At 31.3% G+C, this 11,282-nt stretch overlaps 1 protein-coding gene across 1 annotated transcript in view; it reads left to right on the top strand.

The window, feature by feature from the left end:
* Positions 1-4,811: 4,811 nt before the first annotated feature.
* The window catches only part of LOC127723890 (uncharacterized), a 31,622-nt gene continuing 25,151 nt past the window's right edge, over positions 4,812-11,282 (top strand). Inside the window, exon 1 of the mRNA XM_052230617.1 lies at positions 4,812-4,869. The gene's annotated coding sequence lies outside the window, so the exon portion shown is untranslated. The remainder of the gene's footprint in view (positions 4,870-11,282) is intronic.

Below are 11,282 nucleotides of genomic sequence, written 5' to 3'. Positions count from 1 at the left end.
ACTACACAAACATTACCAGCATTTAGATTAAGCCAAATAAATTTATATGTGTGTCTTTAAAAAAAAAAAATACATGTACAGTAGGGTAGGCATGGTAGGTAGGGATTTCTTTTTATTTTACCTTTTTTTTACATTGAGAGAAATTCTTGACTTTAACAGTGCTAATTAAAAAATGACAAAAACAACGTTATGGTCTAGGCTATTTCTAAGCTTAAAATATAAGGATGGTCATTTAGCCTTTAGGTGGGGAAACTGGAAACTCGTATTTTTCATTTATTTGGCTTTTGAAATTTGAAATTCTGAACGTCGGTTTAATTCCCAGCCGTTACCTTTATTCTGCATTATTAATGTTTAATATTTTCAGATTGGACAATTTTGAAAGTGCTGCAGTTTCTTTTATGCCCCACAGGGGCATTATGTTTTTTTGGTCTATACTTCAGTACGTCGGTCCGTCTGTTCTCTTCAGGTTAAAGTTTTAGTTCTCTTTGGTATGAGCTATCTACTTTTAATACCAAATTAGAGTTTTGACCCCAATTTCACTGTCCACTGAACATAGAAAATAATAGTGAGTGGGGAATAGGTATACTATGGACACAGTATTGTTTTAATTCAAAGAAGGGAGCAACCATTTCTCTTTCAGTTGTAATCTCTGTCCTGCCTCTCTATTTTTCACTCTTTTCAGACCTGCATTTTTTTATATTAGCTTATCCAGACTTTTTGTGCATAAATTGTCATCCTGCCTTTTTTTTTTGCCAAGTTGCTCATCTTGCCTTTTTTTTTAGCTCACCGGGGCCCAAAGGGCCCCATGTGAGCTTATGCCATCACTTGGCGTCCGTCGTCGTCCGTCGTCTGTCGTCGTCGTCTGTCGTCGTAAACTATTTCAAAAATCTTCTCCTCTGAAACTACTGGGCCAAATACCTTCAAACTTTAACTAAATGTTCTTTAGGGTATCTAGTTTATAAATTTTATCCGAAGTTTTGATCCATCGACAAACATGGCCGCCATGGCTAAAAACAGAACATAGGGGTCAAATGCAGTTTTTGGCTTATATCTCAAAAACTAAATCTTTTAGAGCAAATGTGACATGGGAAAAAATTGTTCAGTTGGTCAAGATCTATCAGCTCTGAAATTTTCAGACGAATCGAACAACCCATTGTTGGGTTGCTGCCACCGAATTGGTAGTTTCGAACAAAATTTTGCAGTTTTTTGTTATTATTTTGAATATTATTATAGATATATATAAACTGTAAGCAGCAATAATGTTCAGCAAAGTAAGATCTACAAAAAAGTTAATATGACCAAAATTGTCAATTGACCCCTTAAGGAGTTAATTGCCCTTTAAAGACAATTCTACACAATTTGTTCATCAAGTTTTCTAACATTTAAAAATCTTCTCCTCTGAAATGCAGGTGAGCGATTCAGGCTCTTGAGAGCCTCTTGTTTACTCAAGACTACTGTCCTGCTTTTTTTGAAATTTCATCCTAGCCCCAAAAAACAAATCATCCCTATTAATAGTAGTATAATTATTACAACAATTATTGAAAGGGACTTTTGAGATTAATGAGAGGCTTCTTGTGACAGTCTTTTTGTAGACCTGATCTGATAAGTATACAAGTATATATTATATTCGAATTTTCATGTGCATTCCAACATACTTCTTATAGATTAATTTACTTAATCATATATTCAGACTTTTTGACCTAGGGATGTTTTATACTTTTTTCTGTTTACCCTTACAGTGAATTTAGTTTATTATCACAAAATCTATAAAGTTAAGGTACAGAATACAAGTTTTGCTTGGTTAACAGTTTATGATTTTTTTTTTCAGAAAGTTTTATTGTGTATTAACATTTCTTGAAAACATGGAAGAATTATATTAACTCTCTTAACAGGTTTTGAGTTTCCATTACCAACGGTATCAACATCTATATTATCCATTTGAACTAGCAATTGACTCAACATTTGTTCGGACATAACTCTTTAAAAAAATCTAAGTTTTGCCATTTTATCATATTTGTCTGTGACCTAATTATATTACCCTTATGAAATTCTTTATTTACAAAAAATCAATTTAACACCAAACCGGAGCTAGCTATTCTTTTTCTTGATAAAATCTGTAATACAAGGTCTGTTCTATTGAACGATTTCTGGGGTTTCCTGGTCTCAGATGATAATGTTTTTTTTCAGATGGGTTTTAGGTTCTTTTATACGTAGTGTTTTATTCGCTGTACATCAGAGTCAACTGCTTAAGACGCACATGTAGTATGCCTAAACATCAAAACCACCATCATGAATATAGCTCAAAAATCCTAACAGACAACACCCAAATCCTTGATGAAAAGCCATATTTATGAAATGCTCCTCACAAACAGGGTGTTAATTAGCCCCGTATGTTTTCACAATATCGATCCGGAGTGTATGACTCTTTTCGTACTTTAATTCAAATAGATCCAAGGAAGATTACACATTTTGATATACAAATATTTATATTAATCAAGGTTTGATAATACATACTAATATGCTTGTTCCTACAACGCAAAAATCTGTTTAAGGAAAATGGCGCAAAAATGTCTCCCCATTCATGATGTTTTAAGAAATATTTATCAAAAAAATAATTTACCTAAACGTATTGAGAAATAATCTATTTACATGGACAATTAACCCATGGAAGAACCACATATGGAGATCCAACTTATTTAGAAAAATAGTCAAAATAAGCAGTCAAAAACTAGAGTGGCGTGGAGGAAAACAGTCCTAATTAATAGGAACCTACCTTATGAGTCTTCTACAGACAGTGGCTCTTACAACATTGTGCAATAGCGATAGTTTGGCTGTATGTGTAAATACAGTGGCTTTCAAGTGGGAAGTGCGCCCTTATATATAAAAATATTTTACATTAGAAAAAGTACTTAGTGTTGTTTTTTTTTTATATTCATTAGCTTTAATTTTTTTATAAGTTACATAATGTATCGCTAATCATTTTTGTTTGGCAGATGCAGATATTGGAATACTCAAATACGAGTTAAAAAGTATAACTTGAATAAGTTCAGTTGCCAGGACCAATTCGCTCTGCGGTATTCGTGTATACGAACTATCACACGGAATATACGAAACATGGTAATATTCATTAACAGTAACAATACTGTTTTCTTTTTATTGGTTTTTTAAAAATTATAGGGTTTATATATTGATTTATATCTGAATGTAGAACATCTGCCTAAATATAGTAAATCAAATTACAATAAATATCACAATTGCTCAACCAATGGAATTAATTTTCTCAAACTTGATATGAATCAATTTAGAATAACATACAAGGTCTTAACCCAACCAACGAAAACATCTCGAGAAATATTACTCAGAACTTCTCTATCATGCCTATACGAAAACCATAGCCAGATGCAAGGGAAATATTTTAATTTAGGAAATATAAATCATTAAATGACCAAAATAGAAGGTAATAACATAATTAAAAGTATAAGAAATTGTTCTTAAACACAACGATCGTAAATTCATACGCAAAAGCGCAATGCCCCTTTACATATTAAATGAAACATGTGTATTTTTGAATTCGCAAATTAAGTCCAAACGCCACAGTTTTACCTTACCCGAAGAATGTTTTAAAGTACTCATTCAAATTCATACTCCAAGTGTTAGTTTCTGAAACATAATTTTTCAGATTTTGACATTTATGTTTGATTTGTCCTGAAATTTGCTACATTTTATATGTATCAATCAAATTGAATTTTAAATGGTTGGCATGTATGTCGATATAAGGAAACAACAAAAAAAACTAACGACAAAATCATGACCAAATTTTAAAGCCTAGAAATAACTACTTATATAAAAGTTTCAGAAAGTTAAACATTTTCCTGGATTTTTATGGGCATTTTTGTCGTCGCTTTTTATGATGAATTTTAGATTTAATATCAAGGTCCTCCATACCTTAAAACTTTTCCAGGTGCACAGGATTTTCAGTACTCAGAATACATTTCTCGGTGAAACACAAAAAGATAAAATGATGTTTTACACTCTCTATATAAAACGTTGTTTCGGTTCTTATACATCCTTCGCTTCCAAATATCGGCTAGTAGAGTTCCTGATGAAGTTAAATCCAGGAAAGATCTTTGAACGCAACAAATTTATAATGTGTTGTTTCCATTTGTTGTTGAACGCATGTATGTTTGAAAAATAGCTTTGCAATGTTACTTAATGCAGAACAACGGTAATACAGAAACATGTGTAAAACCGAAATTAAGATACACGAATTTCTGTTTTCCGGTGTCCCATTTTCTTTTCAGAATCAATAAACCATACCGATATTTGGGAATCTTTGACAGTTTAATACTTGATCCTGAATTTTGCAACACTTGAACTATTGTTGAAGAATCTTAAGTTGTCTGACGAAGGTTTATTTTAATTACACTAGGTATAGTGTTTTCGTGTGAATCGGTCCGTTTTTCCTCCTGCAAGTAAAATTAAATGAGCTCAAATCGATCGACATGTTTATTATTTTGTTAATATATCAATTTTATTCTAGATCTTTCTTGTTTTCTTAAAAAATATATATATCAGTTTTGAAAACAAATAAGACATAATTTCGTTTTATTTCACTTTTTTAACATCTTTTTTCGAGTACTACTGTACCAGTTAAACGTCCGGATTTATAAAAATGAACTGGGCATTGCAAAGAAATTTTGAACAAGAAAAATAGATAAGGGCCTTTAACACTGACTTTATGTACTTTTAATTTTTTAATTGAATATATATCAGTTTCCTTCCCACTAAAGTGTTTCGAATATCAATTTAGGTCAAAGTGTCGACCAAGGCCGTTCATCCTCGTTAGATGCAGTATCATTGTGATTTGGGGTAAGCAAATGTTACTAATCAAGGAATACTCAATTAAAATGTATATTATGATTTAATTTAAATTTTTTTTTATATCTATGACATAATAAACAGCACAGCACGCTTAAACAAAATTTGTAAATGTAAATATGGTTTGGTAATGGAGTTATTTAAATGACAATAGCCTCGCAGTATTGTAAAACAATGTAAAGCACTTACCGCTTTATAAAACGGGTAATTGGTCTAATTACAATGGGACTTTAAATTTCCTCCCTAACATTTCATGTTTGCTTTGTTTAAATCCATAATATGTTTTATTTGTTATATATTAATTAATTGTCTCATACTTAATGTTAAATGGTGATACGATTTTAATTGAATTGAAAATATGTGATGGACTGTGAAACTCAGATCAGGAGATTGGGAACTTTTGGTCAGGAGATTAGGACTCAGATCAGGAGGTTTTTTATCGACATAAATTTTGTTGTAAATGTAACCGTATGATGTAGAAATTGCCTTTTAACGTGTTTTTTTTTCAACCTTCCATCCGAATGTAATGTGTTTATAGTACCTTTGTAGCCTTTCTATTCGAATGATATCACATTGCAGAAGGAAATATTGAGAAGATTCTGTTTCTTGCTTTGATTTTTGATAATTGATTGTTGACTGCTTGTAAATATAGCGCTATGACCTTTTCTTTGTGTATAGATTTGTATTCATGCCCCCATCTCCTTTTATTTGTATTCCATATCATTGGTATAGATAAATAAGAAAGAAATATGCTAAACATTTATAACATGATAAGTAAATGGAAAAAAATAACAAACAATAACAATAGTAATGCATGGTTGTTAAGCATTAAGAAAGTTGTTTTTCTAGAAAACGTAAGACTCAAACAGTGAAAAGTGTTTTACTATTTCTAGCTAAATCACTGTCTATATACATCTATATACCATTAACATATATTATTTAATAACTGAATCACTGGTCTTTGACACTTGGTCATGTAAGACTAAAAAGTACAACTGTACAAGCTGACTTGGCTGCTTTCAATAAACTTGACTCTGCACTAAATATATAAATAATCCTGATCCTGGTAACAGTTTGTTGATTTTTATACTAGGATGCTATGAATTGTCTTTGAGTCAATGTTTGCTGCTGTCAGTTTGAATCTTATTTAGCATGATGAAAATCCTTTAATGTACGCATTGGAGTGCGAAATAGGTATTTTTTTATATTTTTTTAATGAGTCGAAAGTTAATTAAATGTTTTTTTCCGGCTTCAAAACCTTCCAATATTGGCAATAATGTTTTGACAACAACATTCCACTTTTCTATCATCAGCTGATCATTGCCGGTATTTCCCTTTAATCATCCTTTGCGTGTGCCATTGACAGAAGCCATAATAAACATGTATATTACACAACTACAAAAAATTAAATCCAACCAAATCTCTACAAAAAAAAAAAAAATAACGAAAAAATCAACGTTCACCATGCATTTTTAGTAAGTTACTGTACTTCGATATACATGTACATCGTTTTATTTCTCAAAAATAAAACATCGGTTTGACCGGTGAAAAAAATACAATACATCCATTTTGACCAGGAGGAAATAGCAGATACGAAAGTTGAATATATGACAATTTCAACTGTTACATGTATTGAATATCAAAACTAGACACATTTGATCCTCGTATTTAAGAAAATACTTACGTCTACGGCGATTTCAGGCTAGCATTGGACGCATATTGGAACAAGGTGCTCCTGTATGTCATATACAGTGGAAAATTCTAGTGAAAACATATTACCTCCCCTGCAAACACTGACAACTAGATCTTCTCAATGTTTGTCCCGTTTTAACAAGGACGCAATCAATTATAAATTCACGGAAAACTTCCAGGTAAATAGTAAAAATAGAAACTAGTTGAAATAAACACAAAACTTCTATTTAATGTTATCATTTCCCTCCTTAGATAGCGAACGGCGATAGGCCATAGGACCTTGATGTAAATTTGGTTTAAAATGTTGCCATGAGAAAAAAATCCTGGAGTATCAACTTCAATTTATTTTTCTACTGGCTGTATACCTGTCTGTAACATACTTATTATCCGTATATATATGCAGCTAGATTAGAGAAAGTCAGGGGAAAAATTCAAAAGGAAGCGATTGATATGCAGCAAAAATTAACACTTTTGAAATTAAGTTACTAAGCAAATTCAAACGAACCTTATCCCGATGTTAACATTGAATGTGAATAGATCGGGAAGACTGCAACTACATGTACAAAAAGAGAGACGACCTTTTCTTAAAATCATATAAAAAAATAATAGAAAGATAACTACTTTACAAGAATAGATATCTTTAATTTTTTAACCTGCACATACAGACTTTTAAATTGTTATATTCACGAAGAGACAATATTTCTATAATGAATATTCATGAGATAAGAGTTGACCGGTGTACTCAAAAATTTAGATGCAAAAAACTAGTATATTTTGGGGAATTGCAATATACGTTTTTTTTTGTACTAAGGACTTTGTGGAACACTCTTAAAATTAGTGACCTGGAAGATCTTTAGATTTTGTGTGTACTCGATTTTTTTCCATTTTTTCTTTGTCAATGTGTAGCAAGGATTAACATTTTTTAGATTTCTGTTTCACAAGCTTCTAATGCAATCATCTCAATAAATACTGAACATAAAGCATCGTGTATTTGCACGTATATTTCTAATAACACAGATTAACAAATGATTTCTTTAAAATGTACGATTATTATTTAAAAATAACTTTTGATCAGTATCGTCACCGGCATTGTTTTATTATTGATTTTCTCGACTCATAAGAAGAGTGAAATTTCTTTAGTTCTCGTTCACTAGATTCCCACTGTATAGGTTGCATTTTGTAAATACAGCTGTTTCTCAAACCACGCCTCTTTTGGGGAGATATATAATATTCATAGATATGTTAATTTGTTGATGTACTGGTTCCCATTTATGATCTCTGTGTTTCATCTCATAGAGACATCACTTTGGAATGTAACCAGTATAGAAAAACATGGTAGCGCCTAAATTTTAATTCTTAGGAGGTCCAGATATGAAGGTAAGGGTAGTATAGAATTTTAGTATAAGTTTAAACTCTTAGAAGTTCAGGGCATATAAATGTTGAAAATAATCCGCACAGCCCTATATTTTGACCTTTGAATAAAATAGTAGTGCATATAAACTTTCCGTTCTGGGATATTATTTTTCATGAAACTTCATAGTAAACGTGTCACAGTGTAAGCCGCAAAGGGAGTTCCTATGGGAAATTGCATTGTCTATATTTACAGAATTGCAACCTATATAGGGTTAAAAAATAGAACATACAGAATTTCACAAAATCTGGTTTATCGCAGAGATTTTAAAGAATTTAACTCAAATATGAAGTTTTATAAATATTTCATGAAGATTGAGAAAATCCTGAGCCTTAACTCTGATGACTCAGCATAAATTCACAGTTTACAGTATGCATGGTGTACTTAAATCCCTGAATTCAGAATAAATTCATGATATATGCCTATTTGTGATTTAAATTGTTTAGAAGTGCTTACATTTACTCTTCGCAGTCATTGCAACTCATTGATCCATCCTAAATAATTTTGTTGTGTTATTTTTGTCCTGTCAATAACCCAAAAGTAAGCCATAACACCTAAATGTGTTTTTTTGTGACCGCGGCATTAAAAAGTACAAGCTACATGTAGAATTACAAAAAGACCTCAATAAAACTTACAATAGTGTGTTCTATCCTAAATATATACTAAATATTCCACATTGCTAGAAACAGGGAAAATATTTAGGAAATGTGAGGCCCCAGGGGGCAAAAAACAGAAAAAAAATGCCTAAACTGGGTCATAAAACAGATAATTTAACTTGTAAATGCTATGATTTTATTATTTTCAAGGTCTTTTGTAAACAAAACAATAACTGCTGGAAAGTTATGCAAAAATAAGATGTAAGCAGTCATTTCTATCAAACTTTTAGTGAATTTATGCACCAGACTCATATCTTCCTAAATACAATTTTGCAAATATGGCTTTGTTTAGACACTTCTAGTTCATACATTAACTAACTTATGTTAGTTATATGGTTAAAGATGATACTGTTGTGACAAGAACTCTTAACTGACCATTTGAGACAGAAATTGTGAACTTTCATTGACAAATAGGCATACAGTAAGATGTGGACTGGAGACACAGGCAGGATTGGATACTTTGTATAATCTTGAATGTTGGAATGATTAACTACTAAACAATACATTTATAGTATTCTAAAATGCTTTCAATTTGTTATCAGAATAGTTTCAAACATGTTTTAGACATTTCATGTCAGAAAACATGCACATAGGGTAAGCTGGCAATGATTAAAGTCCTGTTTTCAAATTCTTTAAAAAATTGAAACAGGGGTAGGGGTATAAAATGTACTGTAAAAGGGAACTTAGAGTATGTGCAGTGATTTCTTCAAAGCTATAATTCTGATAAATAAGTAATGTTGTGAGAAAAAGTGTTTTTAGAAGGTTTTCTATTTGAATAAATGTTTGTATAGGTTGCACTTTGTAAATACAGCTGTTTCTCAAACCACGCCTCTTTTGGGGAGATATATAATATTCATAGATATGTTGATTTGTTGATGTACTGGTTCCCATTTATGATCTCTGTGTTTCATCTCATAGAGACATCACTTTGGAATGTAACCAGTATAGAAAAACATGGTAGCGCCTAAATTTTAATTCTTAGGAGGTCCAGATATGAAGGTAAGGGTAGTATAGAATTTTAGTATAAGTTTAAACTCTTAGAAGTTCAGGGCATATAAATGTTGAAAATAATCCGCACAGCCCTATATTTTGACCTTTGAATAAAATAGTAGTGCATATAAACTTTCCGTTCTGGGATATTATTTTTCATGAAACTTCATAGTAAACGTGTCACAGTTTAAGCCGCAAAGGGAGTTCCTATGGGAAATTGCATTGTCTATATTTACAGAATTGCAACCTATATAGGGTTAAAAAATAGAACATACAGAATTTCACAAAATCTGGTTTATCGCAGAGATTTTAAAGAATTTAACTCAAATATGAAGTTTTATAAATATTTCATGAAGATTGAGAAAATCCTGAGCCTTAACTCTGATGACTCAGCATAAATTCACAGTTTACAGTATGCATGGTGTACTTAAATCCCTGAATTCAGAATAAATTCATGATATATGCCTATTTGTGATTTAAATTGTTTAGAAGTGCTTACATTTACTCTTCGCAGTCATTGCAACTCATTGATCCATCCTAAATAATTTTGTTGTGTTATTTTTGTCCTGTCAATAACCCAAAAGTAAGCCATAACACCTAAATGTGTTTTTTTGTGACCGCGGCATTAAAAAGTACAAGCTACATGTAGAATTACAAAAAGACCTCAATAAAACTTACAATAGTGTGTTCTATCCTAAATATATACTAAATATTCCACATTGCTAGAAACAGGGAAAATATTTAGGAAATGTGAGGCCCCAGGGGGCAAAAAACAGAAAAAAAATGCCTAAACTGGGTCATAAAACAGATAATTTAACTTGTAAATGCTATGATTTTATTATTTTCAAGGTCTTTTGTAAACAAAACAATAACTGCTGGAAAGTTATGCAAAAATAAGATGTAAGCAGTCATTTCTATCAAACTTTTAGTGAATTTATGCACCAGACTCATATCTTCCTAAATACAATTTTGCAAATATGGCTTTGTTTAGACACTTCTAGTTCATACATTAACTAACTTATGTTAGTTATATGGTTAAAGATGATACTGTTGTGACAAGAACTCTTAACTGACCATTTGAGACAGAAATTGTGAACTTTCATTGACAAATAGGCATACAGTAAGATGTGAACTGGAGACACAGGCAGGATTGGATACTTTGTATAATCTTGAATGTTGGAATGATTAACTACTAAACAATACATTTATAGTATTCTAAAATGCTTTCAATTTGTTATCAGAATAGTTTCAAACATGTTTTAGACATTTCATGTCAGAAAACATGCACATAGGGTAAGCTGGCAATGATTAAAGTCCTGTTTTCAAATTCTTTAAAAAATTGAAACAGGGGTAGGGGTATAAAATGTACTGTAAAAGGGAACTTAGAGTATGTGCAGTGATTTCTTCAAAGCTATAATTCTGATAAATAAGTAATGTTGTGAGAAAAAGTGTTTTTAGAAGGTTTTCTATTTGAATAAATGTTTGTATAGGTTGCACTTTGTAAATACAGCTGTTTCTCAAACCACGCCTCTTTTGGGGAGATATATAATATTCATAGATATGTTGATTTGTTGATGTACTGGTTCCCATTTATGATCTCTGTGTTTCATCTCATAGAGACATCACTTTGGAATGTAACCAGTATAGAAAAACAT

This window comes from Mytilus californianus, unplaced genomic scaffold (genome assembly GCF_021869535.1).
Source record: "Mytilus californianus isolate M0D057914Y unplaced genomic scaffold, xbMytCali1.0.p SCAF_1, whole genome shotgun sequence".
NCBI classification, from domain to species: domain Eukaryota; kingdom Metazoa; phylum Mollusca; class Bivalvia; order Mytilida; family Mytilidae; genus Mytilus; species Mytilus californianus.
This window is presented reverse-complemented; position numbering and strand designations above follow the sequence as displayed.